Source organism: Peromyscus maniculatus, chromosome 9, assembly GCF_049852395.1.
Source record: "Peromyscus maniculatus bairdii isolate BWxNUB_F1_BW_parent chromosome 9, HU_Pman_BW_mat_3.1, whole genome shotgun sequence".
Taxonomy (NCBI): domain Eukaryota; kingdom Metazoa; phylum Chordata; class Mammalia; order Rodentia; family Cricetidae; genus Peromyscus; species Peromyscus maniculatus.
This window is the reverse complement of record NC_134860.1, coordinates 57427517-57435434: the sequence shown is the minus strand read 5'-3', so window position 1 is coordinate 57435434 and position 7918 is coordinate 57427517. Positions and strand designations below refer to the sequence as shown.

At 48.3% G+C, this 7918-nt stretch overlaps 1 pseudogene; it reads right to left on the bottom strand.

Annotated features, from left to right (window-relative positions):
• Positions 1–219: 219 nt before the first annotated feature.
• Positions 220–3216, bottom strand: LOC102913806 (eukaryotic translation initiation factor 4B-like; annotated as a pseudogene).
• Between the last annotated feature and the right edge of the window lie 4702 nt (positions 3217–7918).

Below are 7918 nucleotides of genomic sequence, written 5' to 3'. Positions count from 1 at the left end.
CTATTGGTTGAAGTACTCTGCCCTCCAAGCGGGAGTGGGGGGAGATGCAAAGCTGCAGGAGCAACAGACTGAGAATCACGGGGGCAGGAATCAGAGACACCCCAGAGCCGGTTCACTTGAGGAAAACAGTGATGCCTCAGACCGCAGCTTCTGGCGGCCAAGATAAAATGCCTGTGAGGTTAGGTGTGTGACTTACAAAGGCTGTTTTGGGGAGGCTACCACTGTCATTGAGAACAGGAGATGACCAGGGTGACGAGGTTTTGAAAGAATGTGGACATATTTGAAAGTTTAGACAGGACAGTGTTTAGAAGGGGCAAAAGAGGATCTGCAAGACTAATTTGATTTGCCCTTGAATGCTCCAGGGTAGAGAGTGAGATTAGGAGACAGCACAGGACATGGAAGTCTACTCAGTGCGGTTGTCTCCTCCTTCCCATCTTCACCATCCACGGAGGGAACAGCATACTTGCTTGCAGAACTGAACCTGAAGGCTGAATTCTCCTCCTCACTTTGGCTCAGGTGCAGCTCTGGAGTCTTGATCCTTTTGCAATCTTTCCTCAACCCCTTCAGTGGTCTGTGCTCCCCCCATCTCCAGGACCACAGCTGGGGTTCCCACTCTGGCCTTTTGGGACACTCATCCCATCTACTTTGTTTTCTTCTTTCCTTGCTGGTCCTTCCTCAGAGGGCTGAGCGCGACAGAGCTGCTTCCCTCTGTCACTTGCCGGGGACTGCTGCTCTGTGTCTGAGCTCTGAAATGGAGCAGGAAGCTTCGAGCGTCGCTTGACCCACACAGGGGCTAGCAAGACCTTGAGAGGCCAATCAAGTTCAGCTCTAGAGATTGGAAAGTGACAGTCTTCTTTGTTGAGTGTTTCATTTTTCTAGAGACTTCTCGCTCTCTCTCTTTGGTGTAATTCTGCCAGATGTGACTGAGGCCCAGTCTGTGATGACTCACTTCCTGTCCTCGATCTGAGTTTCTTCCCTTGGCCCACCTTCCAGGGTCAGCCGTCTAGTTTTGGTTCATCCAGCTGACGGGTGCGACCTCTCCTGCTACTTCCGTGGTCCCTCTTCAGCTTCTCTTTCTCTAGCAGCTGTGTCAACAGGCTTTGCCTCTCCAAAGACAGAAGCTGCTTGACTGGATTGGAAGGAACTAGCAGAGGAATCATCTTCCTTGGGAATACTCCAAGTTTTTCGATTCAGTTTGGGGTTGTCGGGGGACAGACCTATATTTGTCCTATAATTGTCCCAAGAGTAAACATCCCTGGAACTCCATGACTGACTGCCGTATCTGTCATACCTGTCTTCGTAGCAGTCCCCATTTCCTCTGTAGTCTTCAGCCCTGCAGTACCCACTACCTGATGCTCTTCTGCCTATCCTGGAGTCATAGCCTCGGTCATAGTCTCTGCTGCCCTGGTCATCACAGCGATCCTGGCCCTCATATCTCAGCATGGGCCGTCCTGATACCTGTCTGCAACCCATCCTGATACCGCTCTGAATCTCAACCCTTGTCTCCAAAGCTACCATCACCTCTTCTGGATGGTAGTCCTCAAAAGCTGTCTGCAGCAGGATGGGTCCTCTGGTGTGTGTCTGTTTTGTTAGAATCTAAATTTCTATCTCGACCAAAAGAATGATCACCCCTGTCTGTATCCAGTGCTTGATCAATTTCTCCTGTTACCTAGAGACTCAGCACACCAAGCAGAGCATACAGGGCCTCAAATTCTGCATAGCCAAAACCATTCAACCTGTCTGGATTGCTGGGTTCACACAGCAAGTGGACTGCACTGGTATCTCATCCTCTAAAGAACTCCTTAGCGGAGTCTTCTGTCACATCATAGGGCAAGTTCCCTAGGAAAATGGTGTAGGGTGGCAATTTGGGAAGACAGCTCTGGTGGGTATGTGGTTCCTGAGCAGCCCATGGAGCAGTAAAAAGGACAGAACAGGCCATTAGAAGCGCCCTATAAACACCCTCATCATTACTATGCCGAGTTGTTGACCTCTCTTTCCAGGTCATCTGTTTCATCAGCCCAGCTGACTGGTTTAGGGACCTAGGTGTTTCCTCCCGCCATCCTCAACCAGAAAGCCTGTTAGGGAAATGGTCTTGCCTTCTGAATCTTCTGTTTTGCTGAGGCTGCCATGTTGGAAGGGGAAAAGAGGATGCCCAGGCCCCACGACTCATTTTCATCTGGGAGCTAAACCCATTTGGAAAGATGGAATTAAAATCCAACTTTTTGTCAGATACTTAGCCCACTCTTGAACTTGAAGGCTATTAAATCAGATTAGTGAATGAAAGTGTTTGTTTGGGGTTTTTTTGTTAGTTTGTTTTCTTGTCTTTGGACTTTACAGTACAGTGTGCATTTTTCTGGAGCATATTTTCTTCTTTTGAGAAGTAGACTAAACAGTCTCCACAATAATGAGGTATACAGGCGGGAGAAAACATTTCTGGGAGGGATGTTTTCTATTTTTTTCTGTCCTGATTAAGTTTTCTCCTAGCCAAATAACTAAATTGGGTTTCTAGGCAAAGCAGCTGTCATGGTGTGTGATGTATACTATTTATGCAGGGCCCACTGGGGGGCCCAGTCATTTGTCCTGTCTTGAAATTGAGGTCAGAATGTCTCACACACAACCCCTCCCCGGGGAACAGAGTGGACTGGACTAGGTTGCACACGCTGGCTGTCAGCTCAGTGGAGATGTCATGTGGGACATGTCACTCCCATCACATGGTTTGTGATTCTTGGGCTGGCAGGTCACATGTGGTCAGCACTTCCAGGCCTGCCTCTGCATTGAGCTCAGATGGGTCTAGGGCTAAGGATGCTCACAGAAGGTTCGTCTGTATGGCTAGATCCTGTTCTTGAAACTGTAAACAGCCCAGCCAGTATCCTTTTCACATAGTTCTGGGATCTTCTGCTCTCCTCACACCCGTAAGGGTGACTGCCGTGTGGACAGCACACACTATCATTGGAGGCAATACCCTGCTCAAGTCTGCCGGGCAGTCTGGTCGTACTGCCTAGCTGGTCGGGGTCTACTGTGTGATACTCCGGGAAGCAGAGCTGCTGTGTCTGCTCTGTCTCAGTGCAGAATACTCCAGATTCCTAGATCAGCATTACTTTGCCCAGTTCCCAACACTCGTGCAAACACAAAAACAAAGACATAAGAGGTGAGGTATATGACTGCTCTGGTGAAAGTGACAGTGAACCTGGGCTTCAGCAGAACCCCGCTGGGCATCTTCTTCTCTTTGACAAGCCTACAAGTATGCGCAGCAAAAATCAATACTGACTAGTCAAGAAGCAATGGATGAGTTTGTTGTTGTTTTGAGATAAATTCTTTTGTAGTCCAGGCTGGCTTTGAACTCACTCTGTAGCTGAAGCTGCCCTTGAACATCTGACCCTTTCCGCCTCCTGAAAAGTATTTTATTGTATGTTTGTTTTTGCTGTGCTGGGGATGGAACTCAGGGCCTTGTGAATGCTAGGCTAGTGTTTGCCATTGAGCTATATATGTTCCCAATGAGTGAATGTTTTTATTTGTTTTGTTTTGTTTTAAGCGAAACTAGGTAACAAGAGTCTGAAAATGTAAATGGATAAATAGGCTTTCAGGTCGATTTTTTTTTTTTTAAATAAAGAAAGCAAACATCCATACTCTCTCATTTCTTATAGTGATGAGCTTTTCTTTTGAATCCTAAGGAAGATAATTTCCCATCAGCTATTTGTGTCTTGGGATTTTGTCTTAAGCCACAAGTCCAGGGTCTGCAGCAGCTCTGCTGTCAGATGAGGCAGCCTTTGTTTGGAACATGGGAAAGGACTGCCCAGTTCAGCCAGGGTTTGAATTCCTGCCCAGGGTCACTGTCCCAAAGTCATTCAAGGAGTGATTTAGATGCAGCATCTGAAACGTAGCCTTCATCTCCTGGGGTCTTTAAACACTGAACGGGGAAACTGACCAGACACATCTGAAGTGATAACTTAATAAAGAAATAGAAGTTTATCAGGTCAAATCAAATGATGGCATGCCATCTGGTGTGACAGTGTTCACCTGTGATTCCCAGCCCTCGGGGGGGGGGGGGGGAGCTAAGGAACAAGAATTAGAGATCAGCCTGGGCTACATGGTGAGTCCTAGGCTAGCCTGGGCTACATAGGAAGTCCCTGTCTCAAAAAAATAAACAGAACAGATGTCATCTTCTCTGCATGAACGTGCTTCAATCAACCAATGTAACAACAATGGGAACGCTAAAATAAAGGCCCCTCAAAATAAGAAAGTGCGCATCACTTGGCTGTGTGGGTAATTCTGTGTTGGCTGCAAGGCTGTTGTCTGTGTGAGTACAGTAGGGGGATATTAACTCCGGCTAGCCTTAATTGAAGGTCATCATGAAGGCTTTCCCATGGGTAACAGAGGTACAAGCCCAAGATCCCACAATGGCACTATTAAGTGTCCCTAAAAGAGTGAGGCCAGCACTCAACATGGTATAGGGTACCCTTCGTTCGGGCACGTATTTTTTTCTCAGCATCCATGTCCATCCTATCCCCTTCCATGAGCTTCACCAAATACCATGTCCCAGACTGTGTGTGCCCTGGCTTTTTTAAATCTCCCCATTGACCCAGAATGAGTGATTTCTTGCGGAGGAAGAGGAGGGTGTGTGGAAGCAGCATAAATCCAAGTGGTCAGAAACTGCGAACCAATGCCATAAGCAAAGAGGAGAGAGGTCACCCCAGCCCCCCAGCCCAGCCTAGCCTTGGGAACACCTCAGCCATCCCCAGGGAGAGGAGACAAAGGACTGATTCTTTTTCCACCCAGGCCGGCTCCTGTTCAGATGACAAGCTCCTGCTCTTGCTGCCTGAGATATCCACTCCTCTCCCTCTCCCAGGCATCAGACCAAGAAAAACATGCTCACGGGGGAATAGCCCCCAGGCATTTCTCCTGACCTGGCTAGGAAGAGAGGAAGGAGACCTGTTTGTTGGAGAAATCAGGAACAAAGTGTCAGGTGGCTGTGATTTGTGGCAGAGATGGGAAGAAAAAAAAAGGTTGAAACAGCATCACTACCCAAACCATCCTGCCCTGGAAAGCAGAGGTCAGGAGGGCTTATCAAAAGCCAGGAGCTCTTCCTGGTGGTACGTGCCTGTGATCCCAGCACTCTGGAGCCTGAGGCAGGCGAATCAAGAGTTGGAGGCCAGCCTGGGCCACAAGCAAGGTCCTATAAAATAAGATAAATAAGATAAATAAAAGGTTTGTGCAGGGAAGGGAGAGTTTCTGATTTCCTGTGTGGGAAAAAGTGGGGGGGGGGGGGCTAAAGAGCTGGCGGTGACCCACTTGCCGTGGAATTGGACTGGATCCAGCTGTGTTCCTAGAGGTAGCTTGGTATGTGCTTACAGGGCAAGCAGCAGACACCAATTTAAAAAAAAAAAAAAAAAAAAAAAAAAAAGGAAACCTGCCTGGTCATGGAGTTTCTCCCCTTCCAGCAAGATCCCGGCAGCATAGCCCATAACTATGTACAATTATCCCATGGCAATTACAGACAAGGTCCCCGTGCTGGTAAAGACTTGTCGGGTGTTCCAGTCATAAAATCTATGTAAAGCCTGAGCCTCCCGCTCCCTCCCTCTCCCTCCTTGCGGATGCGGATGACCAACACCGGGGCTCCTCCCCTCTGTGCCTCCTTCCCAGAGCAATGCAGCTTGCACAGCAAGGGTCAGCCACAGGATAGAGAACCACATCCTCCTGAGCCTATGGGGAAGGTGTGTCTCTCATGTCAGCAAAGCCCCATGTGCCCCCTGGCTCCTGTTAGATCTGTTCTGAGAGTGCTCAAATACTGTTTACCAAGGACAAGCCCTTCACCTAGCCATGCAGAGGGAAGCTGGCTGGAGGTCATGTTAGACTGTCTCCCAGCAGATAAGTGAGCGCATCCGTGATGTGTGCAAGTTTTCGTCCCCTCTCTCTGGAAGTGTAATGATTTTCAGTGCTGTTAATGTCGGCTGGTTATTAGGTGACAGCAGTGTGGTGGTCTGAGGTCAGTCTCCCTCCCAGAAGGGAATCCATGCCAACGATGTCTCCTTGTACATTGGTTTTATTGTTAGGCTTTGACCAATCCTGTTAACCGGCGTATGTCTGCACAAACCCATTTCAAATAAACCTTTGGTTAAAGCAGAAGACTGGACTGTGTTTTATTTTGGAATGTGCTTTTGTCCCCGTAAGAGGTTACGGCACCCAGGCCTCTACACGAGAAAAGGCCGCCCCAGGTTTTGATGAGTCAGTCAAAGGAAAGAAGTGGATCTAGAAGAGTCCTCCCTCCCTCCCAGTTCATCTGCAGATTCCTGTAAACCCGGAGGGAGATGTTCACACTCCGTCAGGAACAGCATCAACTCACAACACGGGCATTTTCCCCTCTCCCTCCGATGTAGGGATTAAACCCAAGGCCCTGGGCCTTCTAGGCAGTTGCTCTGCCGCCGAGCCACACCCCAGCCTGGCGGTGTTATTTCACAGGTCTATGTTCCACAAATCTATTCTGAAAACCCAAAGGTCCTCCTCTACGCTGCCTGCCATTATTGTCCTTTCCCTTTTCCCTCCGGTTCACAGGGCTAGGAGTCAAATGCAGAGACCCCAGACGCTAGGCAAGCATTCTACCGCTCATCTATGGCCCCGGCATCCAAACCCAAAACTTTAAAAACCTGATATGATGCCACCAGTGGAAATAAAATGCACGCTCTGGAACTTTATTTCATTTACAACAGTATTTTAAAAGGGTGCTGCAAAGCTCCTTCTAGGACACTGCTGGTGGCAGGTGTTTCTAATAAGGCATGCTCAGTCAGTGTTCCGGTTTCGTTTCTGTGGCTGTGACAGGACAGCCTGACCAAAAGCAACGTAAGGGGAACCGGGTTTATTTCAGCTACAGTTCCGGTTCTTAGTCCATCGCTGTGGGGAAGGCAAGGCGAGCACTTCAAGTATCCAGTCACATCACATCCACAGTCAGGAACAGAGAGAAGTAAGTAAGTGCGTACCAGCTTATTTGTGCTCGGCGGGATTTCTGCTCCACACAGTTCAGGACCTAAGGAATGGCCCCACCCACAGTGGACTGGTTCCTCCATCAGTTGACTTAATCAAGACAATCCCTCACAGACACACCCACAGTCCAACCTAGTGTAGAAAATCCCTCATCGAGACTCTTCCCAGGTGATTTTGGGACCTGTCAGGTTGACAGCACTAACCATCACCATCAGCATTATCAACAGAGGCTAAAGAGGCTGAAACCCTTCCCTTTTAATTCCAGCTACACCAAACCCACTTGGGCCAGCTCTTGGTTATTTACATACACATAACTAAAATTATTTAAAATTCTTGAAGACTGACCTGAAACCTTCATTATCAGCTGCAGTTAAGTGCCCTGGACTTGGTAGTCCAGAGTGGCATTCGTTTAAAGTGAAGGTGCCACGCTGGACTGACCAGACCGCCACCATCTCCTGTAGAACCCCGGGTCTTAATGGCCTTCCCCCAACAGTTTCTGTAACATTGTTATAGAGTTGTTCACAGGGTTGAATAAGGCTCGTATTCTTCCCATCTACATCTTAAAAAATATGTTTTGATTTGAACTATTCTAAATTATTTGCAGAAAAATATGTTTTTGATTCCCCCCCCCCAACTTTCCAAAAGTGTTTCTTTATGCACTGCTTTCTGTGGTTAAAAGCCTTTCTGCCACTGGGCGAACACCTTTAATCCCAGCACTTGGGAGGCAGAGGAGGCAGATCTCTGTGAGTTCGAGGCCAGCCTGGGCTACAGAGTGAGTTCCAGGACACCTAGAGCTGTTACACAGAGAAACCCTGTCTCAAAAAACAAAAAACAAAACAAAAGTCTTTCTGCTTGGACCAGAATGTGGCTCAGTGGTAGAACACTTACTTTGCATCGAGGAGGCTCTGGGTTCCATCTCCAGCACCAAAGCCACACACACACA